The sequence below is a fragment of the Parambassis ranga genome, chromosome 8 (assembly GCF_900634625.1).
Source record: "Parambassis ranga chromosome 8, fParRan2.1, whole genome shotgun sequence".
In the NCBI taxonomy this organism is placed as follows: Eukaryota; Metazoa; Chordata; class Actinopteri; family Ambassidae; genus Parambassis; species Parambassis ranga.
The window spans coordinates 17,709,640-17,718,556 of record NC_041029.1 but is presented as its reverse complement, the minus strand read 5'-3'; positions in this window follow the sequence as shown (position 1 = coordinate 17,718,556).

Sequence of the window (8,917 nt, the reverse complement as noted above, 5' to 3'; positions counted from 1 at the left end):
TGGCTCCAGCGCGTTACGGAGAGCTGTCACAGCGTTGGACCGTGGTGTAGAATTGTAAAGAACAGACAGGGTGGAGGTTGTAAGCGCATCACCACCTGCACCCCCCCCCCCCATTCATTCATTTCCTCGCGCACTAACTTGCTGTTTTTTCCTCCTCTGCACAGTGAAGTCAGATAAAAGAGTTGGACGCGTCTTCGCTTGTTGCTTAAAGTGAGCTGCCTGCAGTGTGTGTGTGTGTGTGTGTTTCATTTCCAACAAAGCTCCAAGAGAAAGAGAAAGTGCGGAAACACGTTATTTCTGAGTTAAGTGAGGGTGATTTTTGCTCTTCTGGCTCTCAGGCCTTCATCGGAAATTCTCTTTCATGCTTTCCAGCATAAGTTCCATGTGTACGTGGGCTAAAGGCTGCAGCCTGACTCTGTGGACAGGAGCTGCTCTCACATTTTGCATCATGTGGTCTTCGATTGATTGCTTTCAGCTCACTTCTATGAAATATTCAGGCCTTCTCTTATACACCTCCTCCTCCTCCTCCTCTTCATCCTCCTCTTTATGTGTGAGTTGTGTAATTTAATAATGTGTGAATTATTATTATTATTATTTGAAAAGAAATTCTGCTGTAGCTTATTAATCGATTTGTTCAGTTCAGCTGGTGGCACCTTATGTGGCGTTGATGTGCATGTGTGTGTGCGTGAGAGAAAGAACATCAATTTGAATGAGTGTGTGTGTGTGTGTGTGTGTGTGTGTGTGTGAGCCTCTCTCTCTCAGTGTGCATGTGTTCAGCCCCTCAGGCACGTTGGCAAGCATGAACTCCCTGAACTCAATCCTTGTCCATTAAATTCCTATTGATCAAGCAGCAGAGAGAGACATAAAGTTCCATCTCCTTGGTTTCATGTGGGCTCAGCGCGGAGCTCGCTCTTCTTCTTTTTAGGCTTTTTGCCCCCCTGTAAAGAGGAGGAGAAGAAGAAGAGGGAGGAGGCGGAGGAGGAGGAGGAGGAGGAGGAGGAGGAGGCCTTGGGAATCCATTAAGAGAGATGGATGAAGAGGGGAAGCAGGAATGAGCTAATAGTTGATCGCTAAATTGTTGTTAGTGCTTGGACGAGGAGCTGTCCAGTGTGTGTCTGTGTGTGTATTCATGCAGTGTGTGAGTGTGTGTGTGTGTGAGTGTGTGTGTGTGTGTGTGTGTAGACGTCCATTTAGTAACGCAGCAAAGCGGCACATATCTCTCCACTGGGAGCTGTCCTTGGTTCTGATCCGTGGCCCTATATAGCCTACAACCAGCACCACCTCCTCCACCTCCTCCACCTCCTCTCTACACATGTTCAAACACCCCCCCCCCCCCCCCAAATCATTCCCTTCCTGCCTCCCCGCTCTCCCTCCCTCCCCCCTATCTTACACCCTGTTGATTGACATCCACATGCTCTCCATTTGGCTCGCTGAAGGCTCAGTGTGTGTTTGTGTGTGTGTGTAAGTAGTGGTGGTGGAGGGTGTGTTTTTTCGGGTGGTGCGGAGGGGGGGGGGGGGGGGGGACTGGGCCATCCTCAGAGGGCCTTGAACAGAGAGGATGCTGGGTAAAAACGGAAAATAAGGCAAGGAGTGAGAGGAGGAAAACAAAACATCTGTGTGGTAATTGGGCTCCCCTTAGTATTGTAACGCATACATTGACATCTGTTTGATAATTGGCTGCCCTGGCTCCTCGGCGTGTGTCATACTAAATGCCGGTTTGGTGGAAAAGCGAGAGAAAGAAAGAAATGAGGAGGTGTGTGTGTGTTTTCTACCGATGGGGGAAGGGATGTATGCATTTGCTCGTGTTGTAAAAAAAAAAAAAAAAACGCTCCACAGGTCTCATAAAAGAAGGTCTTACCTACACGAGCTCCATGTGGCCTGACGGGTTTTTAAAAATACATTATACATACATATAAGTGTTAAGTGTCAAGTGAGTGTTTACAGCCTCTTGTGCTCCTGCCTCTGGGGTTTTGCTAGCGCGGTTGATTCGAGCCACAGACCCAGAAGCGATATTAGCTGCTTCCGCAATTTGTTCAGAGCTTTGGAGGGGAGAGGCCGTCAAATTGCATAGATAAATATGTTGAATAATTGATGCGGCGCATAGTGGGGAGCTGTTTGGGAGCACACCAGAGATTGCCCGCGATGCCTTGTGTAGCCTCGCAGACAGTCTGTCTGTTTTATAGCAGCCAGGCGTGTGTGTGTGTGTGTGTGTGTGTGTGTGTGTGTGTGTGTTGTATCCTCACAGGGTCTAAACATTACAACACTTACTCTTGTGCTCAGATCTGCTCAACCAGTCCTCAGTGTGTGTGTGTGTGTGTGTGTGTGTGTGTGTGTGTGTGTGTGTGTGTGTGTGTGTGTGTGTGTGTGTGGGCCCTGGCTGTGGGTTTTTCAGAGTCTCATTGCTTCTTGTATCACAGCTCCTTCATCAGATGTAAAGGTTTAAAAACACTAATTCCTGCTACCTGATTTCATAATCCTGCAGATCTAGAGTCAGAGTAATGGCTGATGGATTCATTTGGAGGATTTCTCTGTAGATGACACATGGGAAGTGGTCGGCACAGAGGAGGCCGGGCTGGACAGGCCACCGGGACAGTTAAGAGCTAAGATGTTAGGTCCTATGGGAAGCGAGACGTGGGGGAGTTGCTCGTCCTTGCTCCATCTCCTCCCTTAATGCTGTCTAATGTGAGAGCTTATGGTGAGTGGAGGAGGAATGAAAGAGCTGTAAAGACACGGGGATTTGAGACCTCAGGGCCTCGGCAAACCACAAGGGTGCTATCAGGCTAGCAGGCTACAGCGTCCGATGAAGAATCGGAACATTTTTCAAAACTGCCCCCCCCCTATCATTCTTTTCATCCCTCTCTATCTCCCTCCTTCTCCCCTCCACCCCTTTGAAAAAAGTGTGGTGTTTCTCATGCAGAGGTGTTTAGAATAATAGCAGGAATCACTCCTTTCATGTAGTCTCTTTCAGTGCAGAGGAGCGCGGCGGTGTTCTCCACCGTTTGATTCCAGGGCCTTGAAGATGCGAGGGCAGAAGGATGTGAAGACTGCTTATCTCTTCCTGACACAGCCAATCATGTCGTAGAATGACAGTCCGAACCCAGCTGATCCCCCCCCCCTCTCTCTCACACACAAACACACACCTCCTCCTGCTCTCCATCCAATTCCACTCTCTCATCTCGCTTGAAATTACACACACACTTGTCTTCCCTGACATTTTCCTTATTTCTGCGTCTCCTCTCTTTCTCACACTCGCACGCTGTCATGTCGCCTCCTCTACCTCCTCTCGTGCACGCTCTCCTCATGTGTGCAGCACTGGTGGTGGTGGTGGTGGTGGTGGTGGTGGGGGGCTTGAGCTCGCAGCACTGCGGGGGCAGCCCTCACTCCCTTCAGATGTATGCGTGCAACTGTGGCGTTCGCTGATAAACACAGGGAAAGGGATGGCAAAAAAAAAAATACTCTCCCACTTCCTCACTCACACTCAGTCAGGGGTTCCAAGCAAAGGAAAAAAAACTTTATTGCACCCCAGCGTGCAGTGACAAAACGACTATTCATGTAAGCACGGCAGTCCATCACATTCCCTCTCCTCTGCTTTCTCTTATTGCTCGCCCGCAGCTGACTGCAGATACAGTTGGTGTTGCAGAAGAAATGGAGAGTATTTACGACGCTGGAAACAACGGTGGCTTCGCCGTCGCACTGTGGCTGACGCCGTTAAAACACACAAGAGATACTAACAGCAATTAATGCAGAACGCGCTCAACTCGCTCCCTTTATTCCTGATTTATTGCTCAGTATTTAGCAAGCAAATGTTGATATATGTGGCAGAGAATTGTAGGATGTCACCGAGGGCTCTGAGAAGTTTTGGCCCTTATTTCTGATTAATCAATGAATTCATTTAATGATTAAGTCTCATGAGATTATCGTTTCTCTTTCTCCTGTTTTCTCGCAGAACCTGGACAGTTTCAGCAGCTCATGAAATCCCCACCCTTCCCTCCAGCTCTCTCCTGCTGTATAGCGTCAAACAGAGAAAAGAGGGGGATGGGAGCCGAGAGCGAGTAAGAGGAGAGAGAGAGAGAGAGAGAGAGAAGGTGGAGGGGAGTGAGGTGGCGTGACCGTTTGCTCCCGTCTCGACCACGGGTATTCTTGGGTTGATAATACAGATGTCGATGTTATTGCTTGAGAATACGCGTAGCTGAGCGGAAGCCATCATCGGCAGCAACAGTAGCCTTTCTGCTCCTGATGTGAAGAGCATCTGTGGTGATGGTGGTAATCCTCTCCCCAAAGTCCTGCTGCCTGTGGTCCTCAGACCTGCCTCCATCCTCTCGGCCTCTGCAGGAAGTAAGATCCTTCCAAGCGTGCATCACACACCTTTTTAGCTCTGATTGTTCATCCGCTTGACAGATGCCCTTATCAGAGTGCGTGGTGAAGAGGGGAATCCAATAAGTGCACATGGCAGAGGGGTGCTGTGTGGAGGCTTTGGTGGGGTGGGGTAGGGAGAGTTAGCGGCCCCCCCTTCCCTTTACTAACGGCAGGAAGACAGGACTCTGCACGACAGGACAGAAGGTCCAGCAGTCGCACTAGCTCCTGTGGCTCGCTGTGTATAAGGTCACAGGCAAAGAGCAAATCCAATATCCAGACAGGCCGGCGGGCAGACGGGCGGGCAAACAGGCTGCCGGGCAGGTAGGGGCCACGGGCGGGAGCACATTTAGAAAGTCACAGATAAATCTCAGTCTACTCTCAGCTGTTCTCCAGACTGCCTGGAGGAGGGGCGGGCGGGGAGGCAGACCGACGAGCAGGGACGGAGCAGTCACATGTCTGTCACATACATTTCACCTGGAGTTCACCTCCGAGGTGCTTCACTTTAATATCTCCTTCTCGTCTCTACTTGTTGTTATAGAGTCAAATATTTCACTACAGTACTGACACAGCAGAAAACACACACTGCAGTGCTCAAATCAGCTTTAAAGTCTTATTTATGCAACATTTTCAGCTGTTTTTTATCTTTAAAATTACGTCATACTTGCTGTAAATGTTCACAATTGCAAGCATGACTCAAACTGCTGCTTGCTATATAAGACACAGAGATGCTCAGATCTATTACAATACTATGTATTGAATCACTGTGCTGTACACGTCCTACCAGTTTAATGCAATAAAAACAAAACAATAAGAGCAGGTCGCATGGAGAGATTCTAGCAAAGGCTACCTGTGCTATATATTATGTGCAGAAATACAGCCGAACCTCACAAAGAGGGGATATGCTGCACCATTATGCAGAAATGCTAAGATATTGTCTGTAATGATCCGCTTTCGTAAGATGCAGTAGCTAGCGTTAGCTCACTCGATGTGCCAGTTAAATGCCATTTACAGTCAATGGCCAGTCTCGCTTCTTTCATTTTAAACAGCACTCCAGTCAAAATGTACATGTCTAAAGAAAATCTGATCAAACACACACCACAGCCAGTTCAGCTCCATCAAGCCGGCTCTGCACACATCATATCACCTGCTGGACACACACTTGTCTCCATTAGAGATTACATCCACGTTACAAATCTTTGATGTTTATAAAAATGTAGAAAATAATTTTAACACCAGTTCATGGAGTCCATGCTGACATCCAACCATATAATGAACGTTTAAACAGTCATTCTGAATGGAGAACAGTGTTGACGATCTGATCCCATCTTTCGCCTCTGTGTGTCTGAGTTAACATGTTCAGTACACGGCGCCCCCTTCATGTGATCTGTCGTTCTCTGTGATGCACGTGCCCCGGCTCTGCTGCCGTGTGGGGTGGTCAGATTGTCAATTTCCCCAGTCTGGTGTAGTTTGCAGGGCATTGGATCATATTAGTGTTATTGTAATGGGGTGTAATAAGATTATTCAAATCCCTCTATTTCACAGTGGGCGAATGTGATGCTGGGGCTCAGCCATGTAAAGGGGCCCTTTGACAGAAACTGTGTCTGTGTGCTAAACCCTGGAAATTCCCAGCAAGAGGATTCTCCACGCCACTCCCCAGAGACTCCGCTCACGTCAGCAACACCGTCACTGTCACTGTGTGTGTGTGTGTGTGTGTGTAATTTTTCTGTCTCTTCTTCTACACAGCAATTAAAGATCCAATTGATTTCCCTGCCTACACTGATTACCTGCTTCACTAGTTTGGTTTTTCTATGATATCTGATTAATGCTGGGAGCTGGAAAAATAACATTAACACAAAAAAATGACCATTTATACACAAGTGTATAAATAATAATGAATGTAAATATTCTGTCCCACAGATGAATTGATAATTAATTGAAATTATGTTGCCTAACTAACATTATATTCTCTGCATTTAGCTGCATTACAATGTAAAACCAAGTTTACCTTGTGGTATAAGTTATGATTTTGACCTGATGGTCCTGCTAGATTGTTACCAGAGATTCTCCAGTTCATCCTGAGGGGGCCATGAATGTTTGGATCAAATGTCAAAGCAATCCATCCAGTAGACCTCCAGACATTTCATCCTACAGAAACATAAATGTCAATCTGACGTTGGCCCTAGAAGAAAAAAAGAATCTAAGGATCACCAAGGCTAAGGATGTTTTCCTGTGGGGACCATGAATCACATTTTATGTTAGTTTATCAGTAGAGATATTCCCCAAAATTCTGACCTGCTGCTGTCATTAGAGGAAAACTTAGGTAACAAGAGATTTTTGCCATAGCAAAGTCACTGGGGTCTATCCTCTTGAGACACTGTTTTTTTTTAACATCAATCAGTTAAGACAAAACAATCTGATCATTAAATTTAGGGACCATGAATCCTAGAAACATAATTCAGTGTCAGTTTTTCCAGTAATACTTAGATAAACACCTTGACCTGGTGTTGGCGCTATAATGTAAAGTTGAACTGAATCCATTAGGGTTCATCCTCTGGAAACCATGAATATCAGAACATCTTTCATGGAAATCCATGCAACAGACACGTATATGCCAGTGATCCGGTAAATATTCAAGGCTAAAAGGAAGCTGAAAGAAATCTATTTGGGTTCATCCTCTGAACACATAAACATCTGTAAAATATACATTGGTATATTGTAAATTAATTGTACAGTTATTGTATAATTATTTATAAAGTTAACTTTAACCTGCTGGGAGCACAAGAGGTGACGTTGGGAGAAATTCATCAAGGTTCATCCTCTGGGTACCACTGATATCTTCACCATTGTTAATTAACTTCCATGCAATAGCTTTTGTAATTTTAATGTAACATTTTATGTAAACATACCAGTAGATCTGGTGAACACAAACAGAGGGTGATTTTACCAGCAAAGTGAAAGCAAATTATAAAGTAAATTTGGGCTCATCCTCTTGAGATCATGCATTCCTTTTTAAAGTTTGTCAGTCTGACCCAAAAGTAACTATCGATTTGTACAGACAAATCGATAGTTACTTTTGGGTCAGACTGACTAGCTGTAGTGCTAGCAAGAGAAAAAGCAGTGATGTGACAGATTGTGCTACCTTACTATTACTATTACTTACTATTACTATTGTAGGCTACAATAGTAAGCTCGTTTTAAACAGTGCAGCAAAAACATGGCTGATGTACAGTCCCACGTTACATTAAGATATATATATATCCCCGCTTATATATATATATATATATATATATATATATATATATATATATAAAATCTGGTCCGCTCCCCGCTTATATAGATATGTATATATATATATATAAATATATATAATATATCTATATAAGCGGGGAGCGGACCAGACGGTTTTCTATATATACAGTCTGTCTGTATTAACCGCAGCAATAAAGCAGCAGAGACAATAGGCTGAAGGAATAAGTATGTCTCAGGTTTGGCCATGCGGTGATAGCGGTAATTTCCTCCTCGATGGGTCACTCCATTACAATTACCCTGTAATATTTATCCAGACAAACAAAGGGCCTGTGTGTGTGCAGGAGTGGCTGCAGGGATCTGATGGATAGATGGAAGGGGAGATGCTGTAGGTATAGAGAGATGGATATAGAGAAAGAGAAAGAGAGAGAGAGGGTGAGAAAGGGATGGAGGGAGGAAATCACAGTGCAATAAGAGCCCTCTCATTAGGGCCCGTCTTTATCACTGTGCAGCTCCTATGAGACGTGGCAGATGAGAGGAGGGAACAGAAGGCCAGGAGGGGAGCAGAGCTCAGATTAGGATCCTTATTGCTATGATAATCACTGTTTGTCATCCAATGCGCACGTTTCACACCTGTGGTAAATGCAGATGGGTTAGCGCTCACAGTGTGTGTGTGTTTGTGTGTGTGTGCATGTTTTTGCAAAAGACAAAAAAAGAGATAACAGTTCATGTATGTGGAGAGAGAGAGTGTGAGAGGAGCAGAGATACGTGTGTGTGTGTGTTTCTGCTGCATGGAGGGTGTGCGCACGTGAATGCAACTGCGGACACATTTAGAATGAACAAATAGATAAAGATAGAATTAAATAAATAAGTAACAATCACATGCATTGCTCTCGGTGCCTGGCAACCGGATCTCTCCGTTGCCTTGGAAACAGTTGCTACAGAATGTGAGGTGATTGGCAACCGTGACAACGAGGAGGGAATAACATTTGACCCCGCTTGCTGACGAGGGGAGGCAAGTTGAGGGTGGGGGGGGGGGGGTAGGGTGAGGAAAAAAAGGGGTGGGGGGTGGGGGGGGGGCATAGAGAGGACATAGATTGAAGATGAAGATCAGATTCAGAAATTCATCCTCTTCACTCCTCACTCCTTCTTTTAACACACAACCTCTCCCCCTGGCTTACACACACACTTACTGATACTGTAACACTGTGCATTCAGACACACACATGCTCACACTCTGCCACCCACCACCATCACACACACACACACATTAAGTCTCATCACATGTACAATCCTCACAGGGTGTGTTGTTTTG